Consider the following 19,570-nt stretch of genomic DNA (forward strand, 5'->3'; position numbering starts at 1 on the left):
AGCCTCTCTGGGGTCTGTACGGGCCTTTCGGGGGGCTGTGCCGGCCTGCCAGGGGGTCTGTGCAGGCTCCGGTGGTCTGTGCCGGCCTGCCGGTGGTCTGTGCAGGCTCCGGGGGGCTGTGCCGGCCTGCCGGGGGGCTGTGCAGGCTCCGGGGGGCTGTGCCGGCCTGCCGTGGGGGCTGTGCAGGCTCCGGGGGTCTGTGCAGGCATCGTCCGATGGGACTACAAGTCCCATCGGGCGATGCCTGCTACCATGACAGTGATTGACACATTAGCCAATGATGGGACAGTTGTAGTCCCATCATCCGGCTAATGTGTTAAATGTAAAAAAAAAAAAAAAAAAAAAAAATTACATGCTACATACATACAACATGCATACTACATACATGCTACATTCATACTACATACTACATACATGCTACATTCATACTACATAAATACTACATGCAACATACATACTACATATATACTACATGCATGCTACATACATACTGCATGCTACATACATACCACATATATACTACATACATACTACATGCATGCTACATGCATGCTACATGCTACATACATAACACATATATACTACATGCATGCTACATACATACTACATGCTACATACTACATATATACTACATGCATGCTACATACTACATGCTACATACATACATATATACTACATGCATGCTACATGCATACTACATGCTACATACTACATATATACTACATGCATGCTACATACATACCACATACATAACACATATATACTACATGCATGCTACATACATACTACATGCTACATACATACCATATACATACTACATGCATGCTACATACATACTACATGCATGCTACATACATACTACATGCTACATATATACTACATATATACTACATGCATGCTACATACATACTACATGCTACATACATACTACATATATACTACATGCATGCTACATACTACATGCTACATACATACTACATATATACTACATGCATGCTACATACATACTACATGCATGCTACATACATACTACATGCTACATACATACCACATACATACTACATATATACTACATGCATGCTACATACATACTGCATGCTACATGCATGCTACATACATACTACATACATACTACATGCTACATACATACCACATATATACTACATACATACAATACATTCATACAATACATACATAGACATACAGTACATATAACATAGAGTAACATACTTACCAATACTTGTCACATTGTTCCCCGAAGCCATTGTCTTTTCCGGAATAAATATTAACATAACAAACCACAAAAATACTCACCCACGATCCGAAGCAGTCCACGAGTGTGTCCCACGACGATCTTGGGTAGAGAACTGCAGCATCAGCTGTTGCTGCCGTTCTCTACGGGCTGCAGGAATCCAATGACGGAAGGTAGGTATCCTTCCGCACTGTATTCCTCCGCCACTTAAAAAAAAAAAAAGTCCCTAGTCTCACTTTATGCCATTGCTGTGTGGGAAATTCCCACGCAGCAATGGCATAAAGTGAGACTAGGGACTTTTTTTTTTTTAAGTGGCGGAGGAATACAGTGCGGAAGGATACCTACCTTCCGTCATTGGATTCCTGCAGCCCGTAGAGAACGGCAGCATCATCTGATGCTGCAGTTCTCTACCCAAGATCGTCGTGGGACACACTCGTGGACTGCTTCGGATCGTGGGTGAGTATTTTTGTGGTTTGTTATGTTAATATTTATTCCGGAAAAGACAATGGCTTCGGGGAACAATGTGACAAGTATTGGTAAGTATGTTACTCTATGTTATATGTACTGTATGTCTATGTATGTATTGTATGAATGTATTGTATGTATGTAGTATATATGTGGTATGTATGTAGCATGTAGTATGTATGTAGTATGTATGTAGCATGCATGTAGCATGTAGTATGTATGTAGCATGCATGTAGTATATATGTAGTATGTATGTAGCATGCATGTAGTATATATGTAGCATGTATGTAGTATGTATGTGGTATGTATGTAGCATGTAGTATGTATGTAGCATGCATGTAGTATATATGTAGTATGTATGTAGCATGTAGTATGTATGTAGTATGTATGTAGTATGTATGTGGTATGTATGTTGCATGTAGTATGTATGTAGCATGCATGTAGTATATATGTAGTATGTATGTAGCATGTAGTATGTATGTAGTATGTATGTGGTATGTATGTAGCATGTAGTATGTATGTAGCATGCATGTAGTATATATGTAGTATGTATGTTGCATGTAGTATGTATGTAGTATGTATGTAGTATGTATGTGGTATGTATGTAGCATGTAGTATGTATGTAGCATGCATGTAGTATATATGTAGTATGTAGTATGTATGTAGTATGTATGTGGTATGTATGTAGCATGTAGTATGTATGTAGCATGCATGTAGCATGCATGTAGTATGTATGTAGCATGCATGTAGTATGTATGTAGCATGCATGTAGTATGTATGTAGCATGTAGTATGTATGTAGCATGTATGTAGTATGTATGTAGTATATATGTAGTATGTATGTAGCATGCATGTAGTATGTATGTAGTATGCAGTATGTATGTAGCATGTATGTAGTATGTATGTAGTATATATGTAGTATGTATGTAGCATGTAGTATGTATGTAGCATGCATGTAGTATATATGTAGTATGTATGTAGCATGCATGTAGTATGTATGTAGTATGTATGTAGTATGTATGTAGCATGCAGTATGTATGTAGCATGTATGTAGTATGTATGTAGTATATATGTAGTATGTATGTAGCATGCATGTAGTATGTATGTAGCATGTAGTATGTATGTAGCATGCATGTAGTATGTATGTAGCATGTATGTAGTATGTATGTAGTATATATGTAGTATGTATGTAGCATGTAGTATGTATGTAGCATGCATGTAGTATGTATGTAGTATTTTTTTTTTTTTTTTTTTTTTAACATTTAACACATTAGCCGGATGATGGGACTACTACTGTCCCATCATTGGCTAATGTGTCAATCACTGTCATGGTAGCAGGCATCGCCCGATGGGACTTGTAGTCCCATCGGACGATGCTTGCACAGACCCCCGGACATCAGCACAGCCCCCCGGCAGGCCGGCACAGCCCCCCGGCAGGCCGGTACAGACCCCCACAGGGTGCACAGACCACCGGCAGGCCGGCACAGCCCCCCGGCAGGCCGGTACAGACCCCCACAGGGTGCACAGACCATCGGCAGGCCGGCACAGCCCCCCGGCAGGCCGGTACAGACCCCGGGCAGTCCACACAGCCCCCCGGCAGGCCGGCAGAGACCCCCGGAAGGCCCGAAATGACGGCGCATCATGATGCGCACACACCGCGCATCATGATGACGTCAGGCCGTCAATCAACTGAACTTCCGATTCCGATGCCGAATTCCGATATTGAAAAAATATCGGAAGTCGGTATCGGAATTCCGATACAGCAAGTATCGGCCGATACCCGATACTTGCGGTATCGGAATGCTCAACACTAGTACTGGCCTATCTCCTGGTTTCTACTCCATGCTCTGAACACTGCTGACAGACCCAGCCACCCTTCTTGCTACAGCTCTAATTGATGTGCCATCCTTAATAAGCTGCACTACCTGAGCAACTTCTGTGGGTTGTAGACATCGCCTCATGCTTCTGTACAGTACCTATAGGGGTGAGAGCAATGAGAAAATGCAAAAGTGACCAAAACAACAGCCAAAAAGGATAAGAACAGAGAAATTGTCTGTGGTCACCCCCTGCAGAACGATTCCTTTATAGGAGTTGTCTTTTCTATTTGCCTATCATTTCTACTTGTTGTCTGTTCCATTTGTACAACAGCAGGAGGAATTGATTCACAGTCAGTGTTGATTGATAACTGGACAGGTTGATTTCATAGAAGTGTGATTGATTTAGAATTATGAAGTATACTAGCAGGAATGCGGGATGCAGTGACGAGCACGAGGCAAACCAAGAGTTAACAGGAGTTTTATGCAAGAATAACAGAAGCGGAGCACGGGAAACAACTTTAAACAGTATGCCGTACACAGACAATATGCAGTAAACACTATGCAGAGAAAAGAGTCAGCAAATTAAACGTATTAACTTGTCAGTTCGTAGCTCCTAGATGGAGGGAGGTTGGAAGAGTCCTCGCTGGTGGTGAAGATTGTCGCGAGATGGCGTTGAAACGGTCCCGGATGAAGTTACTGCACAGTCTCTCTCCTGAAGCAGTGCTCTTTGGATTTTCCTGGCGAAGACTCTCAGTCCTGGTACACGAAGGGGAACAGGTGAAGCACTCTGGCACTGAGTGCGTAGTGTGGGATCCCGGAGAGTAGGCCACAAACGCGCCCTCGAGTACAGGATGGTGAAGAGGATCAGCAGTGGTGAGCGTGATGGACCTAGTCGGGGACACCGGTCTGTGAGAGCAGCTATGGTCCTCAGTCTCAGGTAATAAGTGGTCAGGTAGCGTACAGTCACCGTGCGTGGAGGAGGGAAGGCGGTCGACCTGGCTGAAAGCCGTGTCAGGCACTGGGAAGACGAGTCAAAATGCCAGCATAGAAGATATAGATGCTTGTGTTCTCAAGGCGTTTCTGGTGCCTTAGTTACTATGCCCGGGCAGCGCCGGGCTCTTCAGCTAGTTACTAATATTTTTAGAGTGACTCTAGTAGTCTGAATCACCCTGGAGGGAAAGGAGGAAAATCTGTGATGTGTGATTTTCCTTCACTCCCTGCATCTTTTACTAAGCAAACACAAAATGCATTACGGAGTTTTACCACTCCCCACAAAAAAAAGGAAAGAAAAAACAAAACAGGATATGGGATAACTTGATCTCCAGGAGTCCCCGGCAATCCCAAAATTGGTGCTCTGCAATCCCAACCACTCTTTCTGGAAGTACCCTAGACAATTAATGCAACAGAGGTCGAACAAATGCTAGTCTGCTTCATGGACATAAGTTAACCTTTTTCTCAATAACCCTTTAAGCACCTAAAAAAATTATGCTAATAAGCTGCAATTAGCATACTTTTTTTACAGCAAATATTGTCTTTTGTAATACTGTTTCTCGCATTCTGGTATTGCAGGTCAAAGTTTTTTTGAAGTTTTTCACCTGTAAACACAGGAGTATCTAAAATGCATTGTAAAATCACGATGGTAAAAATGGTTGAGGGTGTTTTTACATCCATTTTTTTCATTTTCATTAACAACCCCACACAAAAATGGTGTTAAAGTAATGAAAAAATTGTCAGTTTTGACATTTTCTGAGCCAGTTGTTAAATTGGCAGACAGCTTAAAGAACAGGCAACAGGCCTTCTCCCTGCTGTCAATGATACTTTCCTCATTTAGACATGAATACAACTGAATCTCTGACCATCGGCACTTTCGATGTCAAAATGACATATAGCTGCGCGATGAGGTCACTTGATGATGGAAATTTTGTGCCGCAGAGCAAGAGAAGGCGCTGGGAAGGTAAGCACTTCAATAGAGCCGAAGGTACAGGGGAGTTTTACTGTGTGGGAGAAATACAGTGGGAACAGAAAGTATTCAGACCCCTTTAAATTCTTCACTCTTTGATTGCAGCCATTTGCACCCCATCTTGACTGAAAAAAAAATAGAAATGTAGAAATTTTTGCAAATTTATTAAAAAAGAAGAACTGAAATATCACATGATCATAAGTATTCAGACCCTTTGCTCAGTAGTGAGTAGAAGCACCCTTTTGAGCTAGTACAGCCATGTGTCTTCTTGGGAATGATGCAACAAGTTTTTCACACCTGGATTTGGGGATCCTCTGCCATTCTTCCTTGCAGATCCATCAGGTTGGATGGTGAACGTTGGTAGACATAGACAGCCATTTTTAGGTCTCTCCAGGGCTCTGGCTGGGCAAGTCAAGAATGGTCACAGAGTTCTTCTGAAGGTATTTTAGCTGTGTGCTTAGGGTCATTGTCTTGTTGGAAGGTGAACCTTTGGCCAAGTCTGAGGTCCAGAGCACTCTGGAAGAGGTTTTCATCCAGGATATCTCTGTGCTTGGTGGCATTCATGTTTCCTTCAATTGCAACCAGTCCTCCTGTCTCTGCAGCTGAAAAATACCCCCGTAGCATGATGCTGCCACCACCATGTTTCACTGTTGGGATTGTATTGGGCAGGTGATGAGCAGTGCCTGGTTTTCTCCACACATACCACTTAGAATTATCACCAAAAAGTTCTATCTTTGTCTCATCAGACCAGAGAATCTTATTTCTCATAGTCAAGGAGTCCTTCATGTGTTTTTTAGCAAATTATATGAGGGCTTTCATATGTCTGGCACTGAGGAGTGGCTTCCATAGGGCCACTCTGCCATAAAGGCCTGACTGGTGGAGGGCTGCCGTGATAGTTGACTTTGTGGAACTTTCTCCCATCTCCCTAATGCATCTGTGGAGCTCAGCCACAGTGATCTTGGGGTTCTTCTTTACCTCTCTTACCAAGACTCTTAGCCTACAATTGCTCAGTTTGGCTGGACGGCCGGATCTAGGAAGACTTCTGGTGAATGTGATCCTAAACTTCCATTTAAGGATTATGGAGGCCACTGTGCTCTTAGGAACCTTGAGTACTGCAGAAATTCTTTTGTAACCTTGGCCAGATCTGTGCCTAGCCACAATTCTGTCTCTGTGCTCCTTGGCCAGTTCCTTTGACCTCATGATTCCCATTTGGTCTGACATGCACTGTGAGTTGTGAGATCTTATATAGACAGGTGTGTGCCTTTACAAATCAAGTCCTATCAGTTTTTATTAAACACAGCTGGTTGTCAATGAAGGAGTAGAACCATCTCAAGGAGGATCACAAGGAATTGGACAGCATGTGACTTAAATATGAGTGTCTGAGCAAAGGGTCTGAATACTTATGACCATGTGATATTTCAGTGTTTCTTTTTTAAAAAATTTGCAAAAATTGCTACATTTCTGTTTTTTTCAGTCAAGATAGGGTACAGAGTGTACATTAATGAGACAGTGGGAGGACACAGTGTGAGGCTACAAAATGGGACATAGTATAGAGAAGGGGCAGGATGGGGGGCAGTGAGGACAAAGTATGGATGGTACATTATGCACAGGGGGAAAAAGTATGATGAGCGAGCACACTATAGAGACTGGACAGTATGCCGGGGGCACAGTGTGTAGGGACAGTAAGAAGGACAGTATTATTGGTGGCAGTTTGGTGGAAAGTATGTAAAGGGGGGAAAGTGTGAGATGGGTGCCCAATATGCAAAGGCTGCAGCATGGGTGGGACCCTGAAGATTTTGACAGTGTGACTGATATAGCTAATAAGGGCGGAAAGTGAGGAAGTTATATCCCATAAAAGAAAAGTGTGCTGTCTATGTACCATAAGAATCATAAGAAGAGCAGTGTGGGAGTCATTTTGTCCAGGGAGCAAACTGAGGTGCAATCAGGAACACAGCATATGGCAGATTTTTTTTATTCAGGAGCACTATAAAGACATTATTTTTAAGGGCACTTTGTTGGAATGAGATGTAGAAGACTGGAGAAGATGGAAGTCTGCAGAGGCCATCTATGGATATGAAAATTCATCATGGCACTTGGATTTGTATGCATGTAGTCATGTGCTGACTAGATGTGGTAGCCTCGCTTCTGGCACAAGAGAATACTGACAGCATGCAGTGTGCACGTTGTGAGGGTTCACAAGTCTTCAGCCACACAAAGTGACCGCAGACTTGAACCCCAAGTCTGGACAAGCTCTTTAGGGACATAGTGGAAGTTGTAGGTCCATGAAAAACGATTAGATATAGAGCTAATCTGACATAGCAGTTGATTGCTGTATGGTGATATACTCAAGTACTAATGATGGTTCTGGTGATGTATACATGTACTGAGAGTGGTTCTGGTGATGTGCTCCTGTATTATTATTGGTTCTGTTCTTGTACCTACACATGTAACAATCTATAACGTTTCAGATTACATAATACTTGGCTGTATAAATAAAGTGCCGTCTGACAAGTAAGGGTTGCTAAATCTATATTTATATTAGGGACATTAATTTTAAAATTATGCACTGTAGCATGCCAAATACTAAATATACTCACTGTCAGGATTTGACTCTGGTTGCCAATTCCAGTGGAGATTCAAGTGGCCCTATGAGCATCCAAATCAAACAACATCATTCCATACAATAAAACCTAACATATGGTGAACTTATAAGAAAAGGAGATGCACAAAAAATTTTAAATATAAATCAGAAAGTTTATTGATGAAAATTAAAACATTGCTAAAGAAATGCATATAACATCTCAAGATCACCGGGTGTACCTCGCCAAATCAGGAAAATGTCATCGATGTAGCGGGTCCAAAGTACGACCCGCTTCATTGATGGACCCCGATCAGACGAGAACAGATCTCTCTCCCACAGCCCCAGGAACAGGTTGGCTTAGGATGGTACATAGGATGTTTTTATTCCTTAGTGCATATAATCACCTTTTCTACTCCTTCTTTATCTTTGGAATAAAGACCATCGGACCAATCAAATGGTGAATCACCGGCATGTCACATTCACCTGGACAGCTAATAATTTTGTTCAAGTATATAATAACATTGTATCTATTATGCATTGCACTTTATTTTAATATTTTAATAATTCCATCTCCAGTGTGTGAATCTTATGCATTTTTATGGTATTTAATCCAGCATATTAATTATTTTTCTGTGCTGTTTGGTGTATTTCATGTTTTTCAACATTATACTATGTTAACTATATAATATCTCATTTTATTTTATTGCTTATTACACATTTTTTATGTAATCACTGCTATTCTAGCTTATTTTTCATCATTATATAATTATTCACCCTTTCACCTGCTTACACAAAATTTCTGACTTTATGTCTAAACGTTATTGATTCTTTGCTCTTCTATTTTGAGGCTTTTAGCTTCTCCGGTTTTGTTATGACTTAGGATCGCAATATACTTACCCGGCTGTCCAGTGCACATGTCCGCTCTCGCTCCGTTGCGTGGCATCATTGACAGCGTCTCCCTCGGAGCAGGGGTGACCGTGTGACTGCAGACCCACTCATGTGATCATGTAGGCGGTCCTGTATGCGATGCGCACTCCCCTCCTGATGACGCCTTTGGTCATGCTAACTTCCGGAGGAGCCGGTGGTACAATAAAGGACAACGATACATTGGTGCGGCTTAAGCCATGATTCATCATTGGTCCATGTCTACTATTTAATCTCCTTCTGATATCTGTGATGCCACTCCCCCAGAAGAAGGTACTGCAGCTCGTTGGGGTGGTGGCACCACAGCTTTCAGGTAATCTAAGCTCTGCACAATCTTCATTATCATTTTTTTTCTTCCACCTTGCTCATGCTTTATGTGTTAGTTTCCCCCTTGGTATTTTGGGTAATTTTACTCACCAGTAACAAATTGGGTATAGTTTCTCACACATATGTGCACATTGTTATATTCTTTTTTTACTATTTGTGCATCTCCATTTTGACAGTTACACCTTATTTTCCCATTAGCTGCGGTGCTCTTTCTTTCTGACCGGACACTGTCTTCACCATGCATTCCTTGTTATATGCATTTTTTAACAATGTTTAAGTTTTCATCAATAAACTTTATGTTTTACATTTAAATGTTTTTTTGTAAATCTCCTTTTCTGATAAGTTCAGTATTGCTCTCCTTGCCAGGGCCACATCTATAATGGGGCAATTTGAGCCGTCGGCGCCGCCCCCTGCAGTCAGTCAGATAACTTGCAATGCAGCCAGCACCTACAATTTAGCCTCGCCCTCTTCACGCTGGTGCTGCTGGTAGCATGCAGAGCCTTGTAATTGATGAGGTCACAGGAGGGAAGGAGTCAGGGCTCGCTGATCAAGTGACCCCTGACTCCTCCCTTCCTGTGACCTCATCACAGTTCCTGTGCTTATCAGCCGTCGGTCTATCGATCATTTCCATCACTGCTCTGCTCGCTTCTCCGCATAGGACCTGTGATGAGGTCACAGGAGGGGAGGAGTCGAGGTCACATGATCAGGGGCCTCAGCGTACTATGCAAGACTCTGCTGTGCTGCTTGCTGAATAAGGGAAGTTTTATGTGTGGGGTCAGGGGGGGATTACAGGGTGGATGTAGCAGAGCTGCATGTGTGCGAGGTGTACGAAGCAGAGCCATGTGTTTGCGAGGTGTACGCAGCAGAGCCATGTGTTTGCGAGGTGTACGGAGCAAAGCCATGTGTTTGCGAGGTGTACGCAGCAGAGCCATGCATGTATGAGGTGTATGGAGCAGAGCCGCATGTGTGCGAGGTGTATGGAGCAGAGCTGCATGTGTGGGAGGTGTATGGAGTGGAGCCGCACGTGTGCGAGGTGTGCGGAGCGGGACCGCGTGTGTGCGAGGTGTATGGAGCAAAACCACATGTGTACAAGGTTTACGGAGCAGAGCCGTGTCTACAAGCAGTACAGAGCGTGGCCACGTGTGTAAAAGGTGTAAGAGCAGAGCCGCATGTGTACGAGGTTTACGGCGTGGAGCCATGTGTGTACGGAGTGGAGCCATGTGTGTGCGAGGTGTACAGAGTGGAGCCGCGTGTGTATGAGGTGTGCGGAGCAACATGTGTACAGAGCGGAGCCGTGTGTGTACGGGGTGTACGGAGTGGAGCCGCGTGTGTACGAGGTGTACGGAGCGGAGCAACGTGTGTACGGAGCAGAGCTGCGTGTGTACAGAGCGGAGCCGCATGTGTACGGGGTGTACAGAGTGGAGCCGCATGTGTACGGGGTGTACAGAGTGGAGCCGCGTGTGTACGGAGTGGAGCCATGTGTGTGCGAGGTGTACAGAGTGGAGCCGCGTGTGTACGAGGTGTGCGGAGCAACGTGTGTACAGAGCGGAGCCGTGTGTGTACGGGGTGTACGGAGTGGAGCCGCGTGTGTACGAGGTGTACGGAGTGGAGCAACGTGTGTACGGAGCAGAGCTGCGTGTGAACAGAGCGGAGCCGTGTGTGTACGGGGTGTACAGAGTGGAGCCGCGTTTGTACGAGGTGTACGGAGCAGAGCTGCGTGTGTACAGAGCGGAGCCGTGTGTGTACGGGGTGTACAGAGTGGAGCCGCGTGTGTACGGGGTGTACAGAGTGGAGCCGCGTGTGTACGGAGTGGAGCCATGTGTGTGCGAGGTGTACAGAGTGGAGCCGCGTGTGTATGAGGTGTGCGGAGCAACGTGTGTACAGAGCGGAGCCGTGTGTGTATGGGGTGTACAGAGTGGAGCCGCGTGTGTACGAGGTGTACGGAGCGGAGCAACGTGTGTACGGAGCAGAGCTGCGTGTGTACAGAGCGGAGCCGTGTGTGTACGGGGTGTACAGAGTGCAGCCGCGTGTGTACGGGGTGTACAGAGTGGAGCCGCGTGTGTACGAGGTGTACGGAGCAGAGCTGTGTGTGTACAGAGCGGAGCCGTGTGTGTACGGGGTGTACAGAGTGGAGCCGCGTGTGTACGGAGTGGAGCCATGTGTGTGCGAGGTGTACAGAGTGGAGCCGCGTGTATGAGGTGTGCGGAGCAACGTGTGTACAGAGCGGAGCCGTGTGTGTACGGGGTGTACGGAGTGGAGCCGCGTGTGTACGAGGTGTACGGAGCGGAGCAACGTGTGTACGGAGCAGAGCTGCGTGTGTACAGAGCGGAGCCGTGTGTGTATGGGGTGTACAGAGTGGAGCCGCGTGTGTACGGGGTGTACAGAGTGGAGCCGCGTGTGTACGAGGTGTACGGAGCAGAGCTGCGTGTGTACAGAGCGGAGCCGTGTGTGTACGGGGTGTACAGAGTGGAGCCGCCTGTGTACGGGGTGTACAGAGTTGAGCCGCGTGTGTACGGAGTGGAGCCATGTGTGTGCGAGGTGTACAGAGTGGAGCCGCGTGTATGAGGTGTGCGGAGCAACGTGTGTACAGAGCGGAGCCGTGTGTGTACGGGGTGTACGGAGTGGAGCCGCGTGTGTACGAGGTGTACGGAGCGTAGCAACGTGTGTACGGAGCAGAGCTGCGTGTGTACAGAGCGGAGCCGCGTGTGTACGTGGTGTACAGAGTGGAGCCGCGTGTGTACGGGGTGTACGGAGTGGAGCCGCGTGTGTACGGGGTGTACGGAGTGGAGCCGCGTGTGTACGGGGTGTACGGAGTGGAGCCGCGTGTGTACGGGGTGTACGGAGTGGAGCCGCGGGTGTACGGGGTGTACGGAGCGGAGCCGCATGTGTACGGGGTGTACGGAGCGGAGCCGCGTGTGTACGGGGTGTACGGAGCGGAGCCGCGTGTGTACGGGGTGTACGGAGCGGAGCCGCGTGTGTACGGGGTGTACGGAGCGGAGCCGCGTGTGTACGGGGTGTACAGAGTGGAGCCGCGTGTGTATGAGGTGTGCGGAGCAACGTGTGTACAGAGCGGAGCCGTGTGTGTATGGGTTGTACAGAGTGGAGCCGCGTGTGTACGAGGTGTACGGAGCGGAGCAACGTGTGTACGGAGCAGAGCTGCGTGTGTACAGAGCGGAGCCGTGTGTGTACGGGGTGTACAGAGTGCAGCCGCGTGTGTACGGGGTGTACAGAGTGGAGCCGCGTGTGTACGAGGTGTACGGAGCAGAGCTGTGTGTGTACAGAGCGGAGCCGTGTGTGTACGGGGTGTACAGAGTGGAGCCGCGTGTGTACGGAGTGGAGCCATGTGTGTGCGAGGTGTACAGAGTGGAGCCGCGTGTATGAGGTGTGCGGAGCAACGTGTGTACAGAGCAGAGCCGTGTGTGTACGGGGTGTACGGAGTGGAGCCGCGTGTGTACGAGGTGTACGGAGCGGAGCAACGTGTGTACGGAGCAGAGCTGCGTGTGTACAGAGCGGAGCCGTGTGTGTATGGGGTGTACAGAGTGGAGCCGCGTGTGTACGGGGTGTACAGAGTGGAGCCGCGTGTGTACGAGGTGTACGGAGCAGAGCTGCGTGTGTACAGAGCGGAGCCGTGTGTGTACGGGGTGTACAGAGTGGAGCCGCCTGTGTACGGGGTGTACAGAGTTGAGCCGCGTGTGTACGGAGTGGAGCCATGTGTGTGCGAGGTGTACAGAGTGGAGCCGCGTGTATGAGGTGTGCGGAGCAACGTGTGTACAGAGCGGAGCCGTGTGTGTACGGGGTGTACGGAGTGGAGCCGCGTGTGTACGAGGTGTACGGAGCGGAGCAACGTGTGTACGGAGCAGAGCTGCGTGTGTACAGAGCGGAGCCGCGTGTGTACAGAGTGGAGCCGCGTGTGTACGGAGTGGAGCCGCGTGTGTACGGGGTGTACGGAGTGGAGCCGCGTGTGTACGGGGTGTACGGAGTGGAGCCGCGGGTGTACGGGGTGTACGGAGCGGAGCCGCGTGTGTACGGGGTGTATGGAGCGGAGCCGCGTGTGTACGGGGTGTGCGGAGCCGCGTGTGTACGGGGTGTACGGAGCGGAGCCGCGTGTGTACGGGGTGTACGGAGCGGAGCCGCGTGTGTACGGGGTGTACGGAGCGGAGCCGCGTGTGTACGGGGTGTACGGAGCGGAGCCGTGTGTGTAAGAGTTGTGCGGAGTGGAGCCGTGTGTGTAAGGGTTGTGCGGAGAGGAGATGTGTGTGTATGGGGCATACAAAACGGAGCCCTGTGTGTCTGAAGTGTACGGAGCTGAGCCATGTGTGTGCGGAGCAGAGCCGTGTGTGTATGCAGCAGAACCATGTGTGTACGGAGTGGAGCCACGTGTGTATGGAGTGGAACCGCGTGTGTACGAGGTGTATGGAGCAAAGCCGCATGTGTGCAAGGTTTACGGAGTGGAGCCATGTGTGTACAAGGTGTACAGAGCGTGGCCACGTGTGTAAAAGGTGTACGGAGCGGAGCCGTGTGTCTAAGGGTTGTGCGGAGTGGAGATGTGTGTGTTTGGGGCATACAAAACAGAGCCCTGTGTGTCTGAAGTGTACGGAGCTGAGCATGTGTGTGCGGAGCAGAGCCGTGTGTGTATGCAGCAGAACCATGTGTGTACGGAGTGGAGCCACGTGTGTATGGAGTGGAACCGCGTGTGTACGAGGTGTATGGAGCAAAGCCGCATGTGTGCAAGGTTTACGGAGTGGAGCCATGTGTGTACAAGGTGTACAGAGCGTGGCCACGTGTGTAAAAGGTGTACGGAGCAGAGCCGCATGTGTACAAGGTTTACAGAGTGGAGTCATGTGTGTACTGAGTGGAGCCGGGTGTGTGCGAGGTGTTCATAGCGGAGCTGTGTGTGTACGAGACATAAAAAGCGGAACCGTGTGTATGAGGTGTGCGGAGCCATACGTGTACAAGGTGTATGGTGGGGAGCATCCATACCTCCCAGCTGGACAGTCCCGATTTTGAGAGAGAGTCTGCCCCGGCCGGTAGCTTTTCCCACGGATAGAGATGAGCGACTTTGCCTTTTTTAGGGTCGAGTCGGGTTTCATGAAACCCGACTTTCTTAAAAGTCGAGTCGAACAAAATTGGCCGACTATAGGTAAAAAGTCGTGAAACACGAAACCCAATGCAAGTCAATGGGGAGAAAAGTCGGCAGTGAGTGGAGGACTGTAAACACACCTGGCATGAATTTTAACCCGAGAGGCGGCAAAATCTCTCTCTCTTCTCTCTCTCTCCCACTCCAGCTACGCTACGCTTCTCTCATTGGCTGAAAAAAGTCACGTGCAAGCATTCGGTGAAACCTGACTTTGGTACTTGGGTTGCCGACCGCATGCCCGACTTCACACTGTGGTCGGGTTTCGTTTCATGAAACCCGACTTTGGCGAAAGTTGGCGACTTTTGAATCTGACCGACCTGTTTCGCTCAACTGCCCACGGACTCTTTTTCGATTTTTTTGCATTTGTTTTTTGCTCCCCTTCTTTCCAGAGTCATAACTTTTTTATTTTTCTGTCTGTATGGCCATGTGAGGGCTTATTTTTTGCGAGAGGAGTTGTACTTTTAAATGACACCATTGGTTTTACTATTTCGTGAACTCGAAAACAGGAAAAAAATTCCAAGTGCGGTGAAATTGCAAAAAAAGTGCAGTCCCACACTTGTTTTTTGCTTGGCTTTTTTGCTAGGTTCACTAGATGCTAAATCTGACCTGCCATTATAATTCTCTAGGTCATTACGAGTTCATAGACACTAAACATGTCTATGTCCTCTTTTATCTAAGTGGTGAAAAAAAATTCCAAAGTTTGCTAAAAAAAAAAAAAAAAAGTTTGCGCAATTTTCCGAGACCCGAAGCATCTCCATTTTTCATGATCTGGGGTCGGGTGAGGGCTTATTTTTTCCATGCCGGGTGGCGCTGAAAGCCATATGCCTGGAACAACCATAGAGGTCTCATAGAGACCTCTGGTTGTCCAGGCAACATGACGCCGACCCCCGATCACATGACGGGGGTCGGCGATGAGGTCATTTCCGGCCCGGCGGCCGGAAATGCTATTTAAATGCCCGCTCTCAGTGGGATTTAACTAGTTAATAGGCGCGGGCGGACGGTGATTCCGCTCGCGCCTATTGCGGGCACATGTCAGCGGTTCATAACAGCTGACATGTCTCGGTTTTGATGTGGGCTCAGCGCCGGAGCCCTCATCAAAGCAGGGGATATGTCTAATGATGGACTGTGTCTGTCATTGGACATTAAGGGGTTAAAATTCGCACATGATGTTCCACCGGAAGTAACATGCTAGAAACTGACCGGAAATTAGGTAATTTCAGGAGATTGTGACGGAATCATGGAGGCACTTTGGGGAATGCTTCAGATCCATCACCGTGTCCTCTGACAACCCAGACAGCGGGATCGCCTTGGACTCGGGGATGCCGGCCATGTGAGCGGATCATGATATGTCCTGCATCGGGAGGCTCAGGTGGGCACTACAATGGGAGTCAGGCTGCTATAGTATCTTTATAGAATCTTTCTTTCTCTCTCCTTTCTCTCTCTAATCTTTCTTTTTTTCTTTCTCTCTCTATGTTCTTTCTTTCCTCTCTTTCTCTCTCTTCTTTCTCTCTCTCTGTTCTTTCTTTCCCCTCTTTCTTTCTCTCTCTAATCTTCCTTTCTTTTTCTCTCTGCTTTTTCTTTCTATCTCTGTTCTTTTTTTCTCTCTGTTCTTCCTTTCTCTCGCTCTGTTCTTCCTTTCTCTCGCTCTGTTCTTCCTTTCTCTCGCTCTGTTCTTCCTTTCTCTCGCTCTGTTCTTCCTTTCTCTCGCTCTGTTCTCTTTCCCCTCATTCTGTCTTTCTCTCTCTCTGTTCTTTCTTTCTTTCTTCTCTTTCTCTCTCTGTTCTTTCTCTCTCTCTGTTCTCTTTCTTTCCCATCTTTCTTTATCTTTCTCTGTTCTTTCTTTCTTTCCCCTATTTCTTTCTCTCTCTGTGTTCTTTCTTTCTCTGTTTTTTATTTATTTCCCCTCTCTTTCTCTCCCTCTCTGTTTTCTTTCTCTCCCTCTCTGTTCTTTCTTTCTTTCTCCTCTTTCTTTTTTCTCTCTCTGTTCTTTTTTCTGTTTCTTTTTTCCACTATTTCTTTCTCTCTGTTCTTTTTCTTTCTCTCTGTTCTTTATTTCTTTCAACTCTTTATTTCTTTCTCTCTGTTCTTTCTTTCGCTCTATTCTTTCTATTTCTTTCCCCTATTTCTTTCTCTCTGTAATCTTTCTTTCTTTCTCGCTCTAATCTTTCTTTCTCTCTGTTTTTCCTTTCTTTCATTCTTTCTCTGTTCTCTTTCTTTCCTCTCTTTCTTTCTATTCTTTCTCTCTCTGTTCTTTCTCTCTCTCTGTGTTCTTTCTTTCTTTATTTCTCTTTCTTTCGCTCTCTGTTTTTTCTTCACCTCTTTCTTTCTCTCTCTGTTCTTTCTTTCCCCTCTTTCTTTTTTTCTCCCTCTCCCTGTTCTTTATTTCTGTCACTTCTTTCTTTCTCTCTCTGTTCTTTCTTTCCCCTTTCTTTCTTTCTTTCTTTCTCTCTGTTGTTTTTTTCTTTCCCCTGTCTTTCTTTCTTTCTTTCTTTCTTTCTTTCACCTCTTTCTTGCTTTTTCTTTCTCTGTTCTTTCTTTCCCCTCTTCCTTTCTCTCTCCCTCTCTGTTCTTTCTTTCTTTCCCCTCTTTCTTTTTTTCTCTCTCTGTTCTTTTTTTCTGTCCCCTCTTTCTTTCTCTCTGTTTCTTTCTTCTTTCTTTCTCTCTCTGTTCTTTCTTTCCCCTCTTTAATAAAAAATGGAAAAAAAGGCATGGGGTCTCCCATAATTTTCATAATCAGCAGAGGGAAAGCCGGTGGCTGGGGCTGATGTTAATTTTCTGGGAACAGTCCAATCGATATAAAGGTTTCCAGGCTATTAATATCAGCTCATAGCTGTTTGCTTAGCATCTACTGTTTATTCTAGTAGAGACCACCCCAAAAAATTGACATGGGGTCCACCTTAAATTCAATAACCAGCAGTGGCTAAACAGACAGCTGTGGGCTGATATTAATAGCCTAGGAAGGGGCCATTAAGCCAAAATATATCCTGGCTATTAATAACAGCTCACAGTTGTTTGATTAGTGTTTACTGGCTAGTTCATTGGCCCGCTCGCTGCAGCTTATTCTCTCCTGGTTTTCAAAGTGAATGGTCTCATCATGCGAGTGTTCATTTTTAAAACCACATTGCACAGATGGATTATGTTGTGGGTGGGACAGTATGAATATTTTTCCACTGGACATAGTATTCCAGATGAGGCCTAACAAAGGAATAGTAGAGGAGGATAATTACTTCACATGATCTAGACTCTATGATTCTTTTAATACATCCCAGAACTGTTTGCTTTTTTTTGCTGCTGCATCACACTGTTGAGTCATATGCAGTCTGTGATCTATTAGTATGCCCAAGTCTTTTTCACACGTACTATTTCACCTCTCGTCTTTCACCTCTCACTCATTGACAACAACTAAGACAGCTCAGCTGCGTTTTAGGGTGTGTGCACACGCTGCGGATTCTGCTGCGGATCCGCAGTAGTTTCTGCTGCGGTGTACAGTACCATAATATCCTATGGGAAATGGAAACCGCAGTGCAGACGGTGCAGATTTTTACACGCGGATTTGCTGCGGTTTCTAATCCGCAGAAAGAATTGACATGTCAATTATTTCTGCTGATTCCGCTGCGGTTTACCATCTCCTCCATTGTAGAGGTGATAAACCGCAGGGCAAAACCGCAGGCTAATCCGCAGATAGACCGCAGGTCTTTTGACCTGCGGATTTACCTGCTTATTTTGCTAAATCTGCGCCGATCAATCTGCAGCAGAATCCGCAGCGTGTGCACGTACCCATATATACTGGCTGCAACGCCGTGATTGGAGATGTAGGAGCAGCTGGTCCCATCCAGCTCTTCTAGCTGCTCTTAAAACCCAGCCCCAGAAATCCAATCCCTTTAAAAAAAGCAAAGCAGCAACCTAATGTTGCTGGAACCTGCTATCCAAGCTTCACATCACTGAGGCTAACCACCTAAGAGACAAATATCTCCCATTGAGGACCTGTCCAGATGCATGCTTACACCATATTTATTATAATGAGGGCGGGACCATACATAATGAGCGCTTTTTACCTATTGTGTCCTCAATATTTTCTTATACATTGTAAACGAGCAGGACCCTCACTCCTCCAGTAACTTTTGGATTATGTGTTTCTCTGTGCTGCGGAATTTGTTGGCGCTATATAAATAAAATTATTATTATTATTATTATTATTAAGACGTATCCAGAAATATAAATAGAATAAAATGGTTGTTGGGCTGCGATGCGGAGTTTTGATTGAAGCAATATACTGTATATGCATGTTAAAAACATTGCTCAAACTTGTAAAGGAAGCATCTAATAATAGTTATACATTAGAAAGGAATAGTTGCACATTTATTACAATAATGCATACGGTAAGTTTTAGATTCAGCAAAGTTAAACAGGAACGCTTGCAGAACTTCTGCACATCACATGCGATACATAGTTTTACCAATACCCAAGGGACAAGAAATAGAGTAGCAGTAATTCCTATCACATTACATTGGCAAATGTCCTCCTCCAGCGCAGTTATATTAATTTTCTGCCTCAACAGCTTAATAAACTATATCACTAACCATAGTGAGGGAGAACTTGGCAGCTAGCAGTCACTTTAAGCCTAACTTAATTAAAAGTTGAAGATTAAGGGTCTTTAAATGCCCACTTAGAATGGTGTTATGGTAATGGGATTAAAAAGCAGTGTATTTAACTCTACATTCATATGAAATATAAGATTTCATGGATATTGTCATTTGTTTTTGCCACAGAAGCATTTGCATTACAATATCAAGTCTTTTAGAAAACAAAGGTATCAGGTGTAATACTCAATAGTCTTTAGTCCAAGAAGTTATAACCCGTGGAGATGTATAATGTGCCAGAAAAAGCTCAATATAGCATACAGTGATCCCCAATAGGCCACAAGAAGATAGTGTACAGGTGAGGCAGCCATTTTTAGTCATAAGAGGATTTCCCTTCCATAAACAGGGCTAGCATATTGATTAAAGGGGTTACCTACCAACTGAACACAGGGCCGGTTTTAAAATGGGACCTCAAAAGCTATCAAATTGCACCATCACACAGAAACATTTCTGTTGAAGTTACATGCG

Source organism: Dendrobates tinctorius, unplaced genomic scaffold, assembly GCF_039654945.1.
Source record: "Dendrobates tinctorius isolate UK_male_01 unplaced genomic scaffold, ASM3965494v1 ptg000165l, whole genome shotgun sequence".
NCBI lineage: Eukaryota > Metazoa > Chordata > Amphibia > Anura > Dendrobatidae > Dendrobates > Dendrobates tinctorius.